We start from the raw sequence: 24,917 nt of genomic DNA on the forward strand, positions 1-24,917 counted from the left end.
ACGGAGGGAATGGAGGAAGAAGCTTGAAGGAAGTTTGACGACGCAGGGCTGCTCTGCTCCAGATTTCCAGTAACCCCCCCCCCACACACACCCCTCACCAACCCTCACTTTTTTCTCTTCCAGTGGTTTTCTTTAACTCAGGCTGCCTAAAATGACAGAGTTAGATTTCATACCTGACTTTAGGCATCCTGTGATTTTAGGTATACAGAGAAAATTTTAAGAAAACAATCCTCACTCACTCTCATGAAAATTCTCAGAGATGTTCATTACCTCATGAGATTTATGAGCAGGAGACGAAGGAAACTGTTCATTGTACAAAGACTCCTAGTTCTGATACACTGGGCCCCAGTGGTCTTTCCTTGAGGTTTTGGGCCCAGCTCTTTGCTTATAGATACATGAATTTAGCATTAAATATATTATTAATACAAGTTAGTAGTTTCAGATACTTCTCTGTCTCTCTCTGTCTGTCTCTCTCTGTCTCTTTCTCTGTCTCTGTCTCTCTCTCTCTCTGTCTCTGTCTGTCTCTCTGTCTCTCTCTTTCTGTTTTTGGTGGTGATGGTACTTGAACTCAAGATTCTACTCCTTCTAGTCAGGCACTTTACCAGTTTATGTATCCCCTCAGCCATTTTGCTTTTATTTTGCTTTTCTTTCTTTCTTTCTTTCTTTCTTTCTTTCTTTCTTTCTTTCTTTCTTTCCTTTCTTTCTTTCTGTCTGTCTGTCTTTCTCTCCCTCCCTCCTTCCCTCCCTCCCTCCCTCCTTCCCCCCTCTATCTCTTTTCTTTCTTTCTTTCTTTCTTTCTTTCTTTCTTTCTTTCTTTTCTTTTCTTTTCTTTTCTTTTGTTCTGCCATTCATAGGGCTTGAACTCAGGGCCTAGGCACTAGCATTGAGATTTTTTTTTTGCCACAGCTCCATTCAGCTTTTAGGTGGTTAATTGGTGATAAGAGTCTTATGATTTTTCCTGTCTGGGCTGGCTTCAAACCATGATCCTCAGATCTCAGCCTCCTGAGTAACTAGGGCTATAAACGTGAGCCACCAACTGGCTGCTTTGGTTATTTCTAAGATAGTATCTTAGAGTTTCGTCCCAGGCGACCTGGATGAGCTCCTAGTGACACCTTCTGCATAGCTGGGATAAGAGGTGGACACCATCGTGTCCAGATTTGTGATGATGATCAAACTCACTTTTTACTTGGACTGGCTTTAGACCATAATCCTCTTAATCTCTACTTCCTATATAGTTTGGATTAGGGACACAAACCACCATAGTAGGCTTTAGTAGGCTTTTGTAGGCTTTTTGGTGGGGGAAGTATAGTACAGATTTAGGCAGTTGCTTTAACACTTGAACCATATCCCCAATCTGATTTTTTATTATGTTAAAGTACGAGGTATAATTAAAAAATAGGGATGAAGTAGAGTAGATCTACACATTTGGGAACAAGTTACAAATTAAAAATACTGTCCTCATGAGCAAACACGATATAAACATAATATAATTTCATATCATGCCACATATATGTGTATGTTTAACTATATGCATATATATATACATCTATAAAATGAAGCAAACACACATAGATAAACCTGTCTAGTTCTCTCTGATGATACAGAATTGTTCAAGAAATCTCTTGCAATGGACTGAATGACCACTTAGGCTTCTGTGCCTGGTTATTTTCCCTCTGCTAGTCAATTTCTGACTGAGCCCTCTGCATGTTTGTTTGTTTGTGGCCTATGTCTCAAGGGTTATCCTACATTGCAATGGATATGAGACTGGGCAGCAGTTGGATAGAGGTTCTGTTTAAGTGTTTCCCAGGTGGTCCACTTGACAGAGATGTATGACTTTAATAAACATGCCACCTGGGGTGAGATCTCAGTGGGAAGCTACCTTCAGTTTTGCCCCTTCCACTAAGAAGTGGCCTGCCTGGTTTCAGCCTGTATCTCATGGACAGTGATTAAAAGCAGGTGTTTCAATCTGGAGAGGCTCCATCTCTCCTATTCATAGCTTCGGTTCTCCTCAGTTCCCCAGTGCTCCTAGAAAATTCAGAGCTGAGTAGAAATCATTCTTTCTAATCCTGCTTCTGAAGGTGACTGCCTCCCAAATCACCCATGAATTAAGATCATCCATCTTCATCTCTCTCTCTCTCCCTCCTGTCCCTCTCCTCTCTTATTGTAGCCTCCTGGATATTTGCACAGCAACATCCTCTCACAAACACTAGGTGGGAATAGAAAATGATACCTTTCTCCTTCAATTTTTTTTAAAAAAAATTCTAAGTCAGCGAACAGAAATTCTAGGTTGGCTAGCTTAAAATTTCTAGTGTGACTACAAGTTAAAATCTAGTGACAGAGGGTCAATTGCTATAAAATAGAAAAAAAGAAAACATACTGTCTCACTTAGTTCCATGTGGAATTTCCAGGTAACTAGGTCTCAGATTGGAGTTAGGAGTCGGTATCTTACCACAGACTTTCAGGAGGAAAGAAGCATTTATAGGTTTATTTATAGGTTGGGGGGAAGTACATAGGTCGCAGGCAGCAGGGTTTTGCTTAGTGTGAGAATTCTTTCAAAGCAGATGGATGGTCACATGAAAAAAAGCAGTGACCCTCATGCTGGCTCTATCAACCCACACAGAAGCTTGAGAATCATTTGTAACACAGGGTTTAACATGCAATGCTCACTCTTTATGCAAGATTAGATTAAGTGGCCACTCCCAGATCCAACTAGGTGGGACCAAGTAAAACAAAACTGAGACAGAGTTATACTCACTTATTTGTATTTCTGCCTTTCCCAAGCTTTCTACTGACAACTTCACTCTGTCCTCATTCTCTGTTGCTTACCTTGCCATATTTTCCTACATAATATAGCCAGAAATGTTTGATTGACTCATGCATTTATTTTTGGTAGTGAACTCAAGACTTCCTGCTTGTGAGGCAGGCACTCTGTCCCTCGAGCCACATCTCCAGGCATGTTTTCTCTGGTTATTTTCTTTCTTTCTTTCTCTCTCTCTTTCTTTCTTTCTTTCTTTCTTTCTTTCTTTCTTTCTTTCTTTCTTTCTTTCCTTCCTTCCTTCCTTCCTTCTCTCTCTCTCTCTCTCTCTCTCTCTCTCTCTCTCTCTCTCTCTCTCTCTCTCTCTCTCTCTCTCTCTCTCTCTCTCTCTCTCTTTCTTTTTTTGTGGGTCATGAGGCTTGGCTGTTTAGCGCAAGGCTACTGCCCTATCCCTTGAGCCACAGCCCCATTTCCCATTTTCTAGTGGTTAATTGGAGGTAAGAGTCTCATGGTCTTTAGTGCCCAGGCTGGCTTTAAACCGCCACCCTCAGATCTCAGCCTCCTGAGTAGCTAGAATGACAGGAGTGAGCCACAGTGCCCGGCTGCCCTGGTTAATATCAAGGTAGGGTTTCACTTTTTGCTCAGGCTGGTGTGGTTGTTATAATCCTACATAAACTTTCTGCTGTAGCTGACAGGCCTGTGCCATTGTGCCTTGTTACTGGTTAAGACAGGATCTGAGGATCCTAGTTTGAAGTCCACATTGAGATTTATTTTTTGTCTTTTCTTTTTTAGCACTGGGGATTGAGCCCAGGATGTTGCACTTGCTAGGCAAGCGTTTTGCCACTGAGCTACGTCCCCGCCCCCAAATTCAGATTCTTATCCCCTCGTAATCACCAGAAGAGCCAGAAGTGGAATTATGGTTCAAGTGGTAGAGTGCTAGACTTGATCAAAAAATGCTCAGAGACAATGGTCAGGCCCTGAGTTCAGTCCCCAGGACTGGAACACAGATGTATAAGGATTCCTCATTTCTATTTCTTTTTTATTATTATTTTTTATTTTTGCTGTTCGTGGGGCTTGAACTCAGGGCCTGAACCTTTTTGTGCTCAAGGCTAGCACTCTTACCGCTTGAACCACAATGCCACTTCCAGCTCTTTATGAGTAGCTTTTTGTTTTGTTTTGTTTTTGGACATGGAAGTCTCATGGACTTTCCTGCCTGGGCTAGATTCCAACTGTGATTCTCAGATCTCGGTCTCCTGAATAGTTAGGATCGTAGGCGTGAGCCACCAGTGCTCAGCTTAAGACTTTGTTTCTTTTTTTCTTTTTGCTTTTTTTGCCAGTCCTGGGCTTGAGCTCAGGGACTGAGCACTGTCCTTAGACTTTCTCAAGGCTAGAGCTCTACCACTTAAGCCTCAGCGCCACTTCCAGCTTTTTCCTATGTATGTGGTGCCGAGGAATTGAACCCAGGTCTTCGTGCATGCTAGGCAAGCACTCTACCACTAGGCCAAACTCCCGGCCCCTTAAGCTTTGTTTTTTGCCCAGCATTCCTCTGCACCCCTTCTCCCCCAAGAACTACCTTGCTATGTTATTCCTTCTGTTATATCTTACTGTAAGGCTAAGGCAGGGGCCTACTCAGACGACAAGTACATTTTAAAAGGAAATTTCCCTGACATGATGTGAGTGAGGGTTGAAGCCTCAGCAGAGGATCTCAGTTGCTAAGAAACTCACTGGAGTGCTTCTATAGAATTTTTCATTTTCTTAAAAGAAGAAATGTAAAAATAATTAGGTTATGTGCTACCATGCATGACAAAAGCAAATTTAATTTAAAAATAGAACACGAGAAAGCAGGAAACTTACAGAGGTAAGCATTTTGGAATTACAATCGGTTCCTTCATAGGAAAGCTAGAAATATGAAAGTGACATCCTTTAATTATAACCCCAGAGGAATCGCTCACTTTTGCACATATGTGAATATATATATATATCTATGAGGTTATATATGTTTACATATACATGCATATGCACAATGTATACATATGCTTATACAGTACATTATTTTACAAGTATCAAGTAATCCAAAGAGGTGTCATTTTTACATGCCATGTTATGCATATAACATGACTCCATGAGACTCTTCCCTGGTCACTCTCCCTTATCCCTGTTCCCCCTTGCCAAACCAATCTCAGCATACAGAAACTATTTTGAGTAGTGTCACCCTTTGTACTCTCTCACTTTCCCCTTTGTCCTCTCAAGACAATACTTGTTTATTTTAAGTGCTCAAAAGAACTTACCATGGTATTTCACACACATATATACCATAATTGAATACGTACATGTACATATATACGTATGTGTCTGTGTGGGTGGTGTGTTTCTTTTTGAATTTACACATATATTTATCTTTTATATCCAATATACAGCTAGCAGAAAAACAATGTGAGTTTTACCCTTCTAAATCTAGCTGGCTTTACTTAATATAGTAATTTTCAGATTTATTCATTTCTCTGCAAATGACATGATTTCATTCATTCTGGCTTTACTGTGTAACACACACATATGCACAAAATACCCTTATCTTGATCCACGCATCAGTTGTAGGGCCTCTGTGAAGTTTCTATGGTTTGGCTACTGTGAATAATGCTGCAGTAAACATAGGTGTTACAGGTGCGTGAGGAAAGTCTCATAAGGCCATGAAAATCAAAACAACATTCAGATTTCATCTCACTCCATTCTGAACTGCCCTCATCAGTAACATACACCCAACACATTCTGGTTAGGAGATGGGGGACAAGGAAGCTTTATGAACCATTTGCAGAAATGTAAACTAGTGCAACCACTATGGAAATCAGTAGGTAGATTTTCTCAAAAAAATTAAAAGTAGAACTATGACATCATTCAGGTCTATCACAGATTCTACTCATCCCAGTTAAAATGTGACCTTCAATTTTTACTCAGAGTATATCTTCATTCACTTACTGGAGAAATCCACTGTATAATGTCTAAGAGGTTGATGATGTAATGTGATCTCTTATAAATGTGCTTGAGTTAATCATGAAATCAAAGATGAAAACAATTAGGGAAAAGCACACAGGAAAGACTAAAAAGACACTCATGAGAAAGTGGTTATAGAAAAAAAGCAAAACTTAAAAAAAAATGGTGACCTCCTTAAAAAAGCCTTTCACCAGCTATATTAGTGGCTTTAAAAAAAGATGAGAGGAAAAACAGCAATAATATTGTTTTGCCAAGTAGCATATTTGACAAAAATTATCCTGAATTAATCTTGTACAGAGCTCACAGAATCCCTCATGGTCTTAAACATTATTCTTTCCTAATAAGCATAAAGTCCCAGCCATAAAGATATTTGCATAAAATAACATAGATGCAAATATAGCAGATTTTTGGATTCAATTTCACTGGCATAAAAAAAGATTTATATTTTGTTATTGCCGTGTGTACTTATTTCTCCTGGAAAAATATATTTATATGCAAAATTTATATGGGTGTTTTCTTAAGCAAATAAATGTTTTTTTCTGGAAATCATAAATATATCTAATTTGGGGATTCTGCTCTGGACTTGCCCATCTGTGGGGCTTTTCTACCTTGACTAGTGGTTCTGAATATTCTGCTTGACTCAACAACCACCGAGGGCTTACCAGAGACTGCCTTATCATTTTCTTTTGACTCAGAAAATATGTAGATATTTTTCTCAATAAAAGGAAACATTCAATATAAATATATTCCACTTATAAATACTTGCAATTTTCTTACAAATGATATGCCATATCATTTGATCTAATATCACTAAATCTCCATGCTATGCTGCGGGTCATAAAGAAGTGATACCTGGTATGGTAGCTCATACCTGTAATCTTAGCAGTTAGGAAGGAGAGATGAAGAATCGAAAGCCAGACCAGGCACAAAATGCTGCAAGAGTCGATCTTAATCAATGGCTGGGCATGGTGGCACTTGCAGCTACAGTGAGAATATAATGACTGGCTGAGCACTGGGTATGTTCTCCTTCCTTCTTCCCCTCCAGAATAAAGTGAATTTCCAGGCTAAAGTAAATAAACATTATCCCCAGGGATAAAGTGAAACCATACCTCAAAGAGGATGAACAAAATGAAGATGACATGCCCTGGCTCAAGTGGTAGAGTACTTGCCTTCCAGGTGAGTTCAATCCCCAGTGTGGAAAAATAAGAGATCCTGAACATTTTTATTTTTGGCACAGGAGACCACCAAGAAGCTTTTCTATGCTTGTTACATCTATCTGAAATTAAACTTACAAATTAAAAAATGAATAAATTCATTTACATAACAGGGACAAACACGTTATCTTCAAAATAAAAAATGAAAGAGTAATATTTCCCAAACCAAAAATTTACAAAACCTTTGGCACAGTTTTACATCTTCAGATATGCCTTACTGTCTGGGTCAATGGCAGGCAGCTAGGTTTAGATGTAATTCATTTATTTCAGTGCATGATTTGAATTGAAAAGTATGAATTGACTCCAGACCCACAGTTCAAAATGTCACAGAAATTTCCTAGACTTTCAGATTAATACAGCTATTTGTCTCTACTATAACCAAGGTTGTTCCTTAACAATAAGTGACACTTTGGGGTTGCAAACAAATTACTGAACTTTGCATAATTCATTATGTCCAAACCCATCATGGGTGTCATACCTTGTACACATTTTTATTAATCTATGTATGATTTGATATTACCATACATTTGTCACTTGCAAAATACTGATGCACTGGGAACTGCAGATAATCTGAAATGTTGACTTATTTCGTCACTAATAACAAAAAAATCATTCTTGTTACTGTCACTGTTAGTCTCATCAGAAAAGCGTTTGAGGAACTAGAAAGCTGCCAAGCTCACTGTGACAGATGCAAACTTCCCCAAATTCTAAGTTCTACCAGAAAGTTTGAATTATATCATTGCCAGAAATTTGCCAGTTGATCTCCTCCCTCCCTTGAAGTATCAAGCTCACTTCATTGATTTCCAAGAAAGTCCTTGCCAAATTCCCATCTCTGAATAATCATTGCTTGACAGCCAGGTGGTGTTTGAAGCCAACCTGTTTTGTGACAGAAGCAGCTGATTCAGCCTGCATTCAATTAGATTTGGTAATTATCCCTATATTTCAATATGTTTCAAAGTGCTTTATACATAGTTATATGTATTAAGGTTTCAAGATTAACTAAAGTGTTTTGGTTGTAGTTGATTGCTTCATTTTTTATTGTAATGTATAGAGGGTTTACAGATATTTTCGCCAGATAGAAGGTGCATTACTTTTCACACATTGATACCCCTTTGGCTTCATTTTTATCATATGTGCACTGGAGGAAGGAATATAATGATTGCCAGTAGAGCTGGGTGTCATTGCTCCTTTTGTAATCAAGTTTTAATAATTTTACCCACCAGTACTTCTGTGCTATCTGAATTTGTCCACATGGTGAAAAAGATAAATAATAGGTTAGGATATTATTAGCATAGATTTGATATCAAAGATCCTCTCTGATGGGGGAGTAGAGAACCACTGTCATGTACTGAAAAGAATATACTAAATGAGCTACCACAAGCTTTGATGTTAAAGTCCCAGGCAACTCTGTTGCCTTAAATTCAATGTGATGTTGCACGAGTATCATTATTCATCCCAAGACTCATTTTTTTCCTATCCCCACACTTCTAAAATAAGAATTACGAAGTCTTTCCTCACAAAAGACATTGTATCACACAGTTCCTGGCATACAGAAAATTCAACAGATGTTAGCCATGATCACTAATATTTATTTTAGCACTTTGTTTTTGAGATCAAGAAGCCAATGATGTGAATAAGTCTGAATATCAGCTGTTGGAACTTGTTTATCCCACCTAAATCCAAATTTAAGTTTGACATTTTCAGTTGATGTACAGGCTACATTCAGAATTGTTTTTCCTTAGTGTGCTGAGTATAAAAATAGCTATTTGCCACATACGTTAATTTTGCAAATTTTTGTGTAGTCAGTAATGAGAGAGAATGAGAGAGTGATGGTAGTGAAAGCTAATGGTGATACATAAGAGATGTTCTGATGGGTCCTAAAATCTCCTAATCCAAGATCTTCCATTGTGCACACTAAGGCAGTTATCCTAAGACCACATAGATAGATGACATGGAGTCAATGAAATTCCCTTTGCTTCAGTACTTGAACAAACACATACTTGAAAAATATCTTTCCTGACATGTTGTTGGCCTTTTTTCATAGTTTCAGTACTCCACATTTTAGCACTTGAAGAGTGCTAAACCTGAGCATAAAGAAATAAAACTAAAGAAAAAGGGGTAAAAGGAGGAAAGGAGTGTGTGTGTGGGGGGGGAGACACACACACATGAACATAGGTGAGTTGTACTCTCACAAGAAGATATTTTGCAAGGATTGAGTGGCAGAAAACACTAATCTCATCAGAACATCAGCTGATCTAACTGAGGCGAGACCCAAACACACTATGCCTGCATAATGTACCTTTATGGATGTCTTTATACTTCCTCCATGAAATATGGATTCTTTCATCTTCTTTGAAACGATGAAAAATTTGCTCTCTCCCACATAAAACCTCTCTTGAACCACACATGAATACCAACACTGCAATCTACTTCTCAACCATAAAAGCAAACCAACAATCAAACCCAGGAATAAAGAAACATAAACTAGATGATAAACAACACATGGTATTTGCTCTCCATGTTGGGGAATCAATGACAACGGGAACACATTCTGGAATGAAGACTGTGCGTGCTATTTTAAGGGGAAGCTCTCTCTGATTACATCACACAGAGGCATGCATCCAGCCCGGCCACTGCTTCTTACTTTCATGTTCAGGGTGAAAAATCCAAATTTGTACATGAAAATTTCTAATTCATAAACATTGCCTGTAACCGGGTAAGTCAAATTAAGTACATTGTCCAAGTTCACAAGCTTCCACATTTTGAATTGCTTCAAAGACACAACTTCTTTTCCCTCCCCATTTCAAGAATGTTTAAACTCTGTATTTGATTAATCTCTAGCATGAGGGTCAGGATGGGTGGGAACCAGGAATAAAGAGAGGGGCCTCCATCGCCCTCTAGTGGTTAGAGCTGGCCAAAACAGAAGCTAAATGCTCATTTTGTGGACAGAAAGGTTTCATCCCTGTGCAAATCATTACTAAACCCAGCAAAACAGACTCTGGCTGTTTTGTGTAAACTACAAAGACTTTTTTTTAACTGAGTGAAGATTAGATTGTAGTATCAAACCTGACATAAATAGGAAGCAGATGAATCAGTTCAAGCAGAGAATATAAGACGTGACTTCTAGGAAGAAGTTAAAACTTGTACTGTACCTACAGGCAGGGCCAGCAGTTCATTCTGTTGGCTGAGGTGTATCCTGGGCTTCGTGCGGACAGATGATCCATCCAGCAGAATGGCAGCTTATTCTCTAACAAGAGCAGCATCTACTAGCTACTGCTAACTTGATCTCTGTTTTAAATATTTAACAGTATCCTAACACTTATTAATTCATGGAGACCTTCTCATATACTCTGTATCAAAAATCCACTTGAAAATAGTTTTAGAGTTGCGAATGGGATATGCTTTCCACAGTTAAAAAAAAAGTAAGTCAAATCTCAAATAAGTCATGAATATTGAGCTAAGAAGAGATTCTGAGAAAGTTTGGAAATAGCTCTCACGATAGCTTCATTTCCCCTGGATACACATGCTGTCATAGACCCTCCTCTCCTTTGTGCCTGTAGTTCAAAGGCCAACTTTCAAGGATGGTTCCCTGTATGTTCATTTGTTTGCCTTTAGGCACTCCTTGGGGTACAAGGATAATTTAATGGACAGAAATACAGTTGCTTCTAGGAGCTCAACATATCCTTATATTCTTGTTTCGAAAAGCATTTTGAAGTTGAGTGTATGCTAGCAAAAGCAGCCAGGAGAAGGTGGGTGCTGTTACAAGGCTGGCTTTGCAGAAGCTGTAGGTGGACATTGCTGGCATTCTGTCCGATGGTACCACAGGACATAAGTCAGCAAGCCTGGCAGCACTAAAGGCACAGGTGAGAACACAAAACAGGTATCTCCAGGGAGCACAGGACAGAGAAAGCATTTTTTTTCGTCAAGTCTTATTTAGAAGAAATCTGGCGAGGGTGTTTGTTCTAAATTTTAAAGCATATGTATCTCTGTGTTAGAACCTACTATAAAGTGAAACATCAGACAGAGACATGAACTGGTAGCTAGCAGTTTCAAATAAAAATACCATTGCACTAAAGCAGAGATATAGCCTGGACTGACCAAACTGTTATCACTGGATTCCTAGAGCTACTGATAGGGACCAGTTCGAATGGAAATATGCTTGAAGCATAAATTAGACAGTGGTATTCAACAATATAGTTCTAAATAATTAAATGTCACTAATGTTTTTGTTTTTGTTTTGTTTTGTTTTTGGCCAGTGGGCCTCGAACAGAGAGGCCTTCCATGCTCTCTGTCAGCTTTTTTGCTCACAGTTGGCATTCCTCTACTAATTGAGCCACACCTCTACTTTAAGTTTTTTGCTGGTTATGTGATGATAAGTGTTGCCTAGATTTCTCTGCCCAGGCTGGTTCTAAACTGAGATTCTTAGATCTTAGCCTCCTGAACAGTGTTTGCAAACTAGCAACTTCACACTAATTCCAGTAATTAAGCTGAAAGTAAACACAGAAAGAACATGTTCGATGTGCTGCTTACTTCATTTCACTTTATTTTTAAATGATTCCATTATAATACTTTTAAAACGGATGTTAATATCTAATTCTGAGAATGTTCTCCCCTTTATTCTAGACTTGACAGCCAAGAAGTGGAAAAAACAGAATAACTTCTATATAGTCTAAGATTTTATAAGCTGTTGATGAAACTCCTTCAGAGAACCCAAATAAAGAAAACAACAAGTAGACTTTGATGATGTTAGTCCCACACGGAATCAACAATGGTGTCTGAGACAAAAAGACAGTGTTATCCAGTGTCTCATCCATAGAAAGCCTTGACTGGGAGGGTGCAACTGTGGAAAAGTCATCACCCAGATTCAACTACTGACCCTTCGCGTCTACACAGACCATGCTTTCCACTTATCTACCCAGCCACGTACTAGAAAGCCACATGCTTCTGGGCACTGAAAACATGACATATATTAAAAAAGGAACCCCTTGATACTGTCATTGCTCGCTTTTGTTCTTTGGGAGATTTATGGTCAACTTTCTAAAGAGAGAAAAATAGTGAAACATAGAAGAAGGTTATTCTGCATGGCAATCAAGTTCCAAAATCTGTATTTGAGTTCAGAATATAAAGTTCAGAAGGTACCCAGGAGACTAACCTATACAATGAAGCTTGATTCCAGGTAGTAGAAAAAGATCTGATCAGAGGAAGAATTCTAATACAGTCACCAGGAGTGTGGACTTGCATCTATTGCGTATTTCCTATACATGTATTTCCTTGTCCTTAATGGTGATCATTTCCTGTATTGTACTGTATTTGATACCAGTATCTAACACATAGGAGCCATGCAGTAACTGGTATCCTCTCTGGAATTATTAATGGAGATAAGGAATGAAATGTAAGTACATAAAAATAGGACCTAGGAAGATTGCTGAGCTGTCATTTTTATAGTGAAAAATAAAATCACCTCCTGCGAATTAACTCCATCATACCAGCCATTTGAGATTATCACTAAACCAGCAGGATGAGAGTTAGCCAATCACAGAACAGAAAATTGAATATTCTGACCTGGTGAATGACTGGGAAAGCCCAAGCCTGTAAATAAATGAATCATTCCTTGGGGGTGTCCTCACCCTCCCAAGGCTTCCACTCAGATGAATACGCTAAATGTGCTTTTAGTGCCTTACCAGCAATGGCTAACAAGGAACAGTCTTCAAAACCACTTATGTAGTTTCAAATAAAGCTCAGAGTGAGCACACATGGGGAGATGGAGAGAGGCAGGCTGAAGTGGAACAATGCATCTGAAGGTATCTATTGTGGGTTTCCAGTTCAAAGCTGTCTGCTATTTCAGCATGGATTCCTCCACGACATTTAAAAAATTCCTTAGCATGCAGTGGTTTTTCCTTGCTCATGTATTCAATTAGTCAAGAAATACACAGGAGAAAAGCAAGCTTTGTCTCCAGTTGTCACTGTGGAGGCAACTGAGAGGCTACTGAGATACCTCCAGAAGTAAAACTGGTCTGCCTACGCAATGTGGAAGGCATCACTAGACATGCTACTTAAAATTCCCGATAGAGAATTGTCAGACTAGAAAGCTAAGGGTGAAACAGGGTTTTATATTTGGCAAACAACAGGTAAATGTCTAACTCTGTATTTTTTTCTGTTTGAGAAGAATATAAGGATAAGTAGTGATATTGTTTCAGGTACTTTAAATGTGAGCTATGGTTAGGAAATAGTTTTGTTCCCATTTTTAATCGCCAATGTACTTGTGTTGAGAAGCGGGACCTTTAAGACAAATTGACTTTTGTCAGAAAACTTAGTTATCAGGTGCTATGGGAGCATTTCATGTGAGTTTGGTTCCCATAGGGCTAGGTTCACTGTTACTGGAGTATTAACTCATGTTTCTCTTGCAGGTAATTGTTGGGTTACTCACTTTCCACCATAAGTTGAAGCTACATATGGCCCTCACCACAAGCAAAGAGGTTGCAAGCACCATAGTTTAGACTTTCAGGTCTGTGAGCCAGTAGAACTCTTACTTTTGTTAGTTACTCTCAAGTGTTGTGTCACTGCAACAACAGACAATGAACTAATATAATGCCTAATCTTTAATGGTATCTTATTCCCTATTTGGTCCTTGTACAAATCTTTTACCCTGTCAGGGCTAGTGAAGTACAGGAGAAAGTGTACTAGAATAACTTTTAATCATATTGAACCAGTTTAATCTCTTGGTTCACTCAAGTGATCATTAAGAAGGACTGGGACCATAGAGTGCTGGCTTACTATTGTCTTCCTCTTTGCTGATGGGCTCTGAATGCAGAGACCTTAGGAATTTGTGGCGGAATTTCTAGTACCTAGTTCAATGCCTGGACTATTCATTAAAGTGATCTTTTGAATGACTGAAACATAGAAGGTCAGACTGAGTATTAAGCATCTGATACGAAATGTGACATAAGATATGTGTTGCATTAGGAAAATATTTGTTGAATAAGGAAGGCCTAGAGTTTGAAAAATTAAAATAGTCAGAAATGCTACATGGTCATCAGGATATTATACAATTTAACTAAACAGTAATGATCATTTCACTTATTGAGTAGTCATCACTTCAAAGTACATTAATTACTTTCCAAACACAATCTCATTTAACCCACCTAGTAATCTCATTACAAAAGGGTTGCAACTAAGGACATGCAATCATAACTGTGATTACACAGAAATAAAGTCTGCCTAATTCTAGAAAAAAAATGATGTGCCTCTATCTTAAATATGACTTGTAATTTTGGGATCCATATTTCACAAGATAAATATGAAATATCTAAAGAAAACAGAGAAAGGGCTACATAAAGATGGACTTTATTAAAAATAGAGTACTGTTGTTTGGGAAAAGATGGCAAGGCTACAAAGATTTGGCCTGGAAAAGATGACAATAGAACCACTGGAGAGCTATTGTAGCTCCAAGAGGTAAGTTTTTGGCCCATAAAAGGATACACTACTAGGATTACTAGGGGAGGGTTGAAAATAGAAAATAATTTAAAACATTCAAATGATTCATGAGTCATAGAGCCATAACAAATTACTAATCTACATTAGGATTTAGTGATAAATTTCTAATCCAACACTAAGAAAAATATATTCTTCCATAGCTCATCTCCTGGGGGCACTATAATATAAAAATACTACTTAAACAGGATGAAATATTTAAATTACTGACTAATTTTAATGCTCATTAGTGACATTAGAACAGATTTTCATAGACACCCAATGGTAGCAGTCGTGCTATAAAGCCTGGTATAGTGTCTTGCCTCTAAGCTCAATGAATATTCACTGGATTTGAGAAGAAAGATTAAGGGTGCTGCAGGCTAAGAATCTGAATTCCCATTCTATTTTAAGATCGAGATATCGGCTCCAAGTCTAAAAAAATGATAAAGAGTGTCTACAAGGAAAGAGATCTAATTACCATCATTACTATAAAAAGACTGTGTTCTGAGGAGGAGAATAGCAAAGCAGGTGTGCACAAGTGGAGAATACAATGCACACCAACACACACACACACACACACACACACACACACACACACACACACACACACACACCCCTCCACTCTTCCTGTTGGTTCACCTAACTGGAATTACATCCTTGAATAAAAAGTTCACCTGACTCGTGATGTGTCCGCACCAATTCTTTTTTAGTGTTTTTGGCAGCCAGCCTGCATGCCTGGAAGGTCAACCTCTAATCACATTGCTTTCAGGAAGTGAGAAGTTCCCTTTACTGTGCCAGGTACCAGAAAACAATGTGACGAATCTGTGCAATGAGGAGTCTTAACACCAAGACAGCATGTATTGTCTTTATCCAGGACTGAGTCCTGGGTTTTCTGCATCCTTCATTCCTCCCCTCCTTTCTTTTTTTTTCCCCTTAGTTTCTCCCTCCATTCTCTCTGTGTGTGTGTGTGTGTGTGTGTGTGTGTGTGTGTGTGTGTGTGTGTGCTAGAATGAGAAGCATCATTTAAGTGTAAATGGAACATGCAAATAGCTGACCCAAATTATCAGTACCATCTTGGAATTTGTGAGCAGACCTGTGACACCTTCACATTCTTCTCCATCTATATGCAAACTGAAATCAGGATGACAAAGTAAATTTATACATGTATTTTTCTATGGTCTCCTGGCTTGGCATACAACACAGCATAACCTCAATGCAGAGATGACTATGTGCCCAAAAAGAAGAGCCAAGAGAAAAGAAGACATGTTTGCAAAGATTTAAAATACTAAAAATATAAAAGGGGCATAAAAATAATCTTTTATATATCAAAGAGAACATGAGGCATAGCTCCATAAACACAAAATTAAAAAAAATGGAGGAAGGTTATAAACATCAATATGCGTGAAAGAAACAACTGCAGTTGCTTTCTGTAAAAAGTCTTAGTTTCCCCATTTTTTCCCTTCACAAAGCACTAGGCCATTAAAGAATTTTATCTTTTCATTCGTAGTTCAAACTAGTGCATTTCAGTGAAAATTATTCAAATAAACCATTGAAAATCAGAACATCATTTAGCACATGCAAATGTCTTTGCCAGAGAATCCCAGAAATGAGGTTCAATCTAAAGATAGAATGAAGGAGGGAGCCTGCGGGAAGTCTTTCCCTGGCCACGGATGTAATGTTCCTGCAGGAAAGCTGCCAGGCCCTCACCACATTCTAACAGCCACTTTGCAGCCACATCCATTCCCAAGTTCATGATATTCCTTTGCCCAATCACTGTGTCATCTTAAAAGCTGATGGATTAACTCTGAAATAAACCTCCTAATGCCTCTGGGAAATCATTAGGATGCCCATTTTCTAGATGATAAATACAAAGATAAATCTGTAAGCCAAGAACAAGCGGGGAGAGGGAGGAGAGGTGATGGAATTCAAGAGCTTCAAATTTCCAGCCTTCTGCACAGGGGTTTCTTATCTCCAATGATACTTTAACAAAGGCCTGAATCATTAGAATGTATTTTGAAAGAGTAGAAAACTATAGGGACCCAGGGTGATGATTTAGGCTTCTAATCCAGGGTACTCAGGCAAGATCATGGTTTGAGAACAAACTAAGCTGAATATAGTAGTGTGTGTCTGAAATTCAAGTTACCTACTAGGCACAGGCAGATTAGAATCCATGCTTATTAAGGCTTATTAATAAGACCTTATTAAAACATTTTCTTATTAATTTTTATTTGGGTACATGGCTCAAGTAACAGAGTGCTTGCCTAGCTCTGAGTTCAAATCCCAATACTATTAAACCAAACAAAGCAGAACACTAAAAAGCAGAACATTGGTTTCAAGGATAATAGTTCAGTACCACTGTATTATGTGGATCATTTTACAAAAGTAAATTAAGACAAATGTGCCACAGTAGCACATAATGAATATTATAAAAATAAAGCACTGGGAGCATTTTAAAAAGCACATTTAAACACACATGTTCATGTTTTCTACTCTGTTTATGAACTTATCAAATTCAGTTTTAGAGACAAATTAGAAATAGATTATAATCTGAAAAACATTCTGAAGGATTCTAACAATTTAGTCTAAACTGAAATATGTGGAATTTTGTTATCTTCAAGGAAAGTCTTGAGACAAATCTGAAGGAAGCACTCTGTCTTGAAATAACGTCTTTTAGTGGTAGCATGGTTTCTGAAATGACACTTTGAGAATGGTAATGAAGTATAGAGTCAGAGGCCTTCAGTGGTACAACTGTTCATCTATTCCAATCTCCCTTCATATTCAATGTGTTCAAATCTTTGGCTTCTGTTTCTCCTTTGCTTTAATCCACTCACAGCTCTGTCTACTCCTCTTGTCTGCATCATCTACAATGGTTTTCTAAATACTCTGCACAATTACTTCCACCTGACTTCTGCACATTCTTTGCAGAAAACTGGTGAAATACTGCAATATGAAAAATATGATCATATTATTCTACCTTCATTATACTTTTCATTTGATTTCCACTGTACCTCAGTGAAGATAAAAAGGTTAAATAAAATATAAGCCCTGCCTACTTATTCTAGCTTCATTTCCAACATTTACCACTCAGTCTTGCTGGATTCCTGCAGTACAGGCCTATTTTCAGTCCTTTAAATATGTACATTTCTATCTCACTCAGATCTTTCAAACATGCTGTCTTCTCTTCCATCTTCCATGCAACACCTTTTGTCAACTCCTTTTGTCAAGATCCTCTAATAGTATTTTTCCTATGAACGTCTTTCCTTTCCCCTCAAATCAGTTTAATTTCTCCTACTACTTTCTTTCAGAGCACATATTCTTTACGTTGAGATACATTTACTCACTCATACCTGCAGGTAGGCATAAATTTGCTCAATGATTATTGCTGAACACCTAACAGATTCCAAGAAATGCTAGAGAAGCATGGTCCAAGCTCACATGAAACTTCCATTAGGCCCACTTGTACTGACACATCTGTCTGTGTGTTTATTTAACACCTGCCTTTTTTTTTTTTACTTTAACTGAGTAAGATAAAAAATAAAGATATTAGAACCTATGGACTTTTTACAATTCTTTAGTAACAAAGCTTGCCCTAAAAACATGCCCCAGTTAGACTGATGACCTTTTACATCTTTGTCTTTGATAAAGACAAACAGCTGCTCTGTCTTTCCTGGCATACTACATTTCTTAGACTTCTCTGTTGTAAAGTCAAATGGCTGAATTCTAGCCAAGGGGAGGTGAACACAATTGATAGGTTCTCTATCTATGCCTTCCCCCTATAAAATTTCTATACATGGTCATTACACTTTATTTCCCTAATTTCTGGCAAGGAACAAAGGACCCTGTGTTCCCTGAGGTGAAGTGATCTGTGAATTATTATAAAAAGAAAAGTCCGCTGTTGATTTAGATGATTCACAAGTTTCATAAAGGAGACACTATGGGACTTATTTGTAATATCAGTGTTACTATCTAATTAATTTGTTATGTACGTAGCTTTCCAAATAATATCAGAATTTGGGGACATTTTTCAAGATGACCACTGTGCACGGTAAAAGGCAGCATTCATTGTAAGTGATGCCATGTTGTGTGTGTGTATGTGTGTGTGTGTGTGTGTGTGTGTGTGTGTTTCTTAAAGATAGCCACTGGACAGTTCCCATAAACTTAATATTCAATCAAATAACTTCACGGTCCATTGTAATCCCTGACCAAATTTATGAACCTATAAATTTTACTAAATTCCATAGTTTGAACATGCGTTCTCTTCTTCAGAAATTGTTCATCATAATTTTTTATTTCTGACATTTTATTTCTTCTAAAGTAGAAGTAATATAAGATGAACACCAGACTTGTACATGTATGTATATTTGGGGAACTAATAGCTAGGGAATTATAGTTTAAGGCCAGTCTGGGCAGAAAAGCCTCGGAGACTCCATCACCAAAACTAACCAGCGAAAAGCAGGACGGGGGATTTGGCTTATGGGGTAGATGACCAGCAAAGCAAACAAGCCAAACATATAACCTGAGCAAGCACAAGTCCTTGAGCTTGAACCTCAGTGCCACCAACAAAAGAATAAAAATTCTAAAACCTCCAGTTTATTCCAAACATCGACCTGTGGCAAATCAAGTGACATATCTGTTAAAACTGGTAATTATTGCTTTGGGAAGTTTCTATCATTTGCCTAATAACTTGAGTTGACTTTTAGATGTCATATAGTTAAACTTAGTACAATAAACACTCTCCCCATAATAAGGCGCAAAACATGATATAATTGCTTGCTGACTTCTTAGGAGTTTTTGAGACAGAGTTTTGCTAGATTGCTCAGGCAGGCCTTGAACTTACAATCACCTTGCTTTGGCCTCTCTGGTGTTGGGACCATAGACTTTTGTCACTGCGCCTACTTTCTTGTTACTTTTTCTATGAGAGGAATGATCTCAATTTTAAAATTAAAATGCTAAAATTTGAAAGAAAATTCTAACAATTCTAATTTATCAACTTTTGAGCTCATTGTAGATAAGTCACCAACAAGAAATTAATGTCTCCTGTGATTTATTCATTATCTAATGACAACAATTGGATTGTTTTCTGGCTGTTCTGAAGCAACTGATATAATGACCTTCTAAAGTACTGATTAAAAGAGAATGGGCTGTTGGGAAAGCAGGAAGAGCAATCAGACATGACTTCAAATGCTCATCTAAAGATAGAATAACAGCAAATTAAATATATACATACCTAGTCCATGGAGTTAATGTAAACTAATACTGTTTAAAAACAAAACTAAAACTGTGCATGGGATGTGTACCTCATCTCTGTTAGTGGAACTTTAATAAGTGAAGAGAACAGGTGATGAACATACATGCCTAGAAGAGAATGCTCAGAAAACTAAGAAATGAGTTCAAGAACAGACAGTGATGGCAACCAGATTTTAAATAGCCAAGGTGGCATGAGAATTGTGTGTGTGTGTGTGTGTGTGTGTGTGTGTGTGTGTGTGTGTGTGTGTTTATAATGATCTAGCAAAGACAGCATGGAAACTCAAAAGAGTCATGTGGTCTAATGACATCTACTGGGTGGAAATGCTTGCTTCAGGCTGGCTAAGGATGGCTTCTCCCCATCCAATGGTGACAGGTTCCACTGTCCTTCTCTGTGTCTCATGTATACATACCATCTATATAATCTCATGCTTTGCTGAAATTTATTTCCTATTTCCTACATCTCAGTAGAGTTTTCTTTTCTTTTTTTTTTTTTTGCCAGTCCTGGGCTTGGGCTCAGGGGCTGAGCACTGTCCCTGGATTTTCTCAAGGCTAGGGATCTACCACTTGAGCCACAGCACCACTTTTGGCTTTTTGCTATGTATGTGGTACTGAGGAATCAAACTCGGGGTCTTTGTGCATGCTAGGCAAGCACTCTACCACTAGGCCAAACTCCCAGTCCCTCAGTAGAGTTTTCTAATAACTGAAATATCTAAAAAGGAGGCTTGTCACATTGCTAATGTTACTACCCATTCAACAAAGTCTCAATTTTACTTCTTACCCAGTCAACTGGAATTCTCAATTATATGCCCCCCTTTCAAGGCCAGATTAATAACCCTCTCAACTTTTGCCATTTTCATGCATATATATATATATATATATTTAATCCACACACAAATCTTATTAGCAGTAAAGATCATCACCTTAGTGGCCATAACCAGAGTTCACTGTAAGTATCATGTCAAAGATAATAAGTACCTCTGGAATCACATTGTTCATTTAACTAAGTCCTCCACATTGTATAAAAATCCTCCAATGTCGTCAAGGATCGGAAATTTGAGAAAATTTCTACTTCTAAGTTTCCTGTTTACTAAGTATATCTGTATCTCATGTAACAAATAAGCTTGAGAAACTTAGGAAAACATCATATTTTATTCCTGGGTGAAGTAATAGTAAATAACACATTCAGTTTACAAGTCTACAATTGTGCACTAAAACCCCCTAAAGAGCAACAACTGAAAAAACAAATTTTTCAGTTTGAAAATATATCCAAATACTTAGTATACATTAAAACATTTCTAGAGTGTAAAGAACATTAGCAAGAATGGGATGAGTGGTTTAGAATATGATGCCCTTTTATACTCACTGTAATAAAAAAAAAAGGTTCACTGTGCAAAGGTCTAAACATTCTGGCAAGCTAGAGCAGTACTAGGAAACACTAATGCCAGATGCATTTTATATCCATATTAGGCTGAAGACAAAAAGGCTGCTTGAAGTGAGCTGAAAATCATGGTTTTCTTTTGCTCATAATTTTTCTAAAATGTCAGTGATGTTCTCATTAGATTACGAAGTAAGGCACTAAATTTTGTATTTCTAGAACATTCCTGATGATTACAATTACACAAATCAACAGTGACTAAATAAACATAACCTCAAAATAAACTGAAATGTTTAAATGAGTAGAAATCTTTGGAGGGCCTTTGACTCCCTAGAAGGATCTGGGAGATGTCGCTAAGTCTGTTAGTCCAGAATGCCTTGCAAAAGCATGGCATGCATGGAAAGGTGTTCTTCTTATACCCCAGGTAACATATAGAAAGGTTTTGAATTGTCAAAATTAAGTCACACTAAGAACTCTTGTTGTTCCAGGAACCCTGGAATTCTTGGCTCTCTCATTTCTTCCTCCATCGTTTGAATCTCTATATACTTCCACTGCTTATTAAGAATTATATTAGTAGGTGAGAAGGACAAAGAAAGGAACTAAATGGGCTACAATTTGGGAAGGAAAGGCTGAAACTACTTACCCAAATGAAATTTCTCTTATTTTGTGGATTTAAAATATCTCAGGTTTTTATGTTCTATTATCTTCCATAATCACATTGGCCATTATAAGAATGGCAGATACTTAAGGGCAAACACAAATATAAGCTGAAGTAAGGTGGGTGGGTAGGTTATATGATGGATTGTGGAGCTTGTTTTGGACAGTTTAGCTTTGAGTTACTTAAATTTATTTTCTGCAGGTAAAGAGAATGTTTACTGGTATGCTGAGGGTTTAATGGCTCATGTAATTAAGGAATATATATAATATGATTGATATGATGTGTATAATGATTTTTTCCTTTTATGTTATTTTTAAGTTGTTATATGAATGCGTTTCCATTCAGTGAATAGTCTTATAATGATTTTTTATCAAGGTTTTGTGTTAGCAACTGGCTCTAAAATATAGAGCAAAAATATAGACATGTTTTATTTTAAAGGCAGCTTCTATCGTGTAATCTAAAATAGGCTTAAGGACCAAAATATGATCAAGATCAAAAGCCATAGTCTTAAGAAATAAAACAATGGTTTGAGATAATATTGTGTCCAATGTTTCTAGTTTGTCCAGTGAATATATTCTCAAAATTTCTGTAGGGTATTAAAGAAGAAATAGATATCCAAAAGGACACAAGTCATGAAAATGTAGGCAAGTCAGTACCACACTAATTAGAAAATTGCTGATGGGTCCTTAGTCATATTTCATATAAATCCCAGGAACTGAGAATAGACTGATGTCAGTTAAGAGTGATGCTTGTAGGTTTTAATTATAACATAAAAACATATGAATGCAAATCATACACTTTTTAGTGAGTGCTATTTTTTTAAATAAAGCAAACATAATACATTCTTCTAAGGCTGATACTTCAGCATAATCGGGGCAACTGTTTTACCACCACAGACAAGACAGACAGTATGAGCTGTAGCTGTGATTAAAAGTACTGAGAGTTAACATTACAGAGGCCCCACGGAGCTGAGCACCAAAATCTATTTTGTCACAACATAGGGTGATACATATTCCTTTTGCCCAATAAAGACTGGCCATATCCCCAGTTGAAAAGAATGTTACCAGAAATAGCCACCAAATACCTTTTATCCCAGTTATAGGCTCCAGCCCAACTCATTACCCAGAGTGCAGCTCAGTTAGGGCACACTACTTAGTATTGAGCATCCCAGGTTAGTATTCAAGCTTTGGACAGGGCAGTGGTGCTGTGACATTTCTGACTTATAAAGTTTTTATAAGTAAGGAGTTATGACAATAGAGCCAAACTAACATGATTCCCCAGGAAAGCCAGCCTGCCGTAATGCACAATATACAAGCAATTTTACTATCAGGAGACGGAGATCCTCCATCGAGGGACTAAGGCTGGGGAGTTTTATGACATTCAAGAGTGGTTATATTTTCTGTTTTCATTGTTGTTTGCTGCTTCTGGGATTTGAGCTCAGGGCTTCATGCTTTCTGGGCAGGTGCTCTACCACATGACCCATGTCTCTAGTACTCTTCATGTTAGAAAATTTTCAAGTTGGGTCTTAACTTCTCTGAAAGGTAGTCTGGGTTGCCCACAGGTTGTGATCCTTCTGCCTATGTTTCCCATGTGGCAGCAATTACAATCCAGGCCAACACACCTGGGTTGTTGGTTGAGCTGGATTATCTCCCCAAATTTTTGGTTGGGATAATCTTGAGCTTCTATACTCATCATCATCTCTCTCTCTCTCCCAAATATCAAAGACCTTGAACTAAGAAGGAAATGGCACATCCTCAAGTCACTGGGGCTATCCTGAGGCCCAGCACACAGGGTGGGGTTTGTGGAGAGAAATTCAGCTCTGATGTAGGCAAGCTGTAGGGGCAGCCCAGTGTGGGCCTAAGCCTTCAACCTTCCATGCTCAGTCATTTTTACTGTGCTCTGGACCAATCAGCATGTTCTTAGAAGCCTTACAATTTTCTCATAATAACTTGGGTTGAAAAGGATGTGATGACACTTTGTGGGAATATTTCTATGACTGAGGTAACAGCAGTGCATAACCAGCAAATGACATATATATATGTATATATATACATATATATATATATATATATATGTATCCTGAAAGACAGTTGTAAAGCAACTCAGCAAGAGTTCTCACTGTAGAATGATCACCAACAATGGTTTGCCAGGGCTTTGCTCTCGATGACATTTGAAGCAGAGATTCGATGTAGCTGTGGGATTACTATACAAGTGAACAAATGAATAAGTAAAAGTATATCAGAGGATATACTTTGTTCATGTTCTTTGCCTCTCTCTGCCTTTCCACTCCCAATGGCAGTCTTACAAATCAACTCACATTGAAAGAAAAAAATGAAAGTGAACTGGGCTTGGTGACTCATTCCTGTAGTTCTAGCCATGCAGGGGGATGAGTTGGAGAGGGTTGTGGTTGGAGGCTAGCTCTGACAAAATGTTCCCGAGACCTCATCTCACCAATAGATAAATGCAGCACTGTAGTCCCCGTTTTGGCAGTACATATAGGAGGGATTACAATTCTAATGTCCCAGACAAAATGCAAGACCATATTTAAAAAATAACAAAAATAACAAAAATAACTTGGAGATACAGCAGCTCAAGTGGTGGAGTGCCTACTTAGTAAGCATAAACCCTGGGTGCAAACCCCAGTTGCATCACTTATCTAAAGTACCAGCTTCCCCATCTCCATAGAAAATGGCAGTGTCAGAAAACCCGCTGTCAATATCTGGTAACTGGCCTATCCTTCTTCCTTCATCTCTATGTGGAAAGAAATGCTGAGCTGACATGAGAGCTTAAATGGGAATAAGGAGAACTGAGATGTCACCACCAATTCCAAATTTAACTTGTATTTCTTTCCTGCTGAGGGCAAAGCAGAGCACGAGCTGTGCTTATTGCTTGAGCACGAATGATGAATTCCAACCCCAAGCAGGCTCTGTGAGCTGATCCTGGCACGAGTTTTTCCACTGTTACATCATTTCCCAGTTCTAGGAACACTGTGTCTTAGCAGTGTGTTGGGGTGTGAAGACAGCTGGATGGTGAGGTATCTGATTATTTAAATATTCCCTTTCCCTGTCATTGAGTATTACTTTATCTTGATAGTACCTAAAATTGTGTTATTTATTTCTAACTCTCATTTTTTAAAGTCCATTCATGTAAACTCCATGAAGGTATGGGCAAGGTGAATGAGCTGTTGTTTCCATCTCCAGGGCACATTTA

General features: G+C 38.0%; 1 protein-coding gene across 9 annotated transcripts in view; it reads right to left on the bottom strand.

Annotated features, from left to right (window-relative positions):
* Dtna (dystrobrevin alpha) overlaps nucleotides 1-24,917 on the bottom strand; it is a 287,652-nt gene that overhangs the window by 177,132 nt on the left and 85,603 nt on the right. The window lies entirely within an intron of this gene.

The sequence above is a fragment of the Megascapheus bottae genome, chromosome 19, assembly GCF_031878675.1.
Source record: "Megascapheus bottae isolate mThoBot1 chromosome 19, mThoBot2.hap1, whole genome shotgun sequence".
NCBI classification, from domain to species: domain Eukaryota; kingdom Metazoa; phylum Chordata; class Mammalia; order Rodentia; family Geomyidae; genus Megascapheus; species Megascapheus bottae.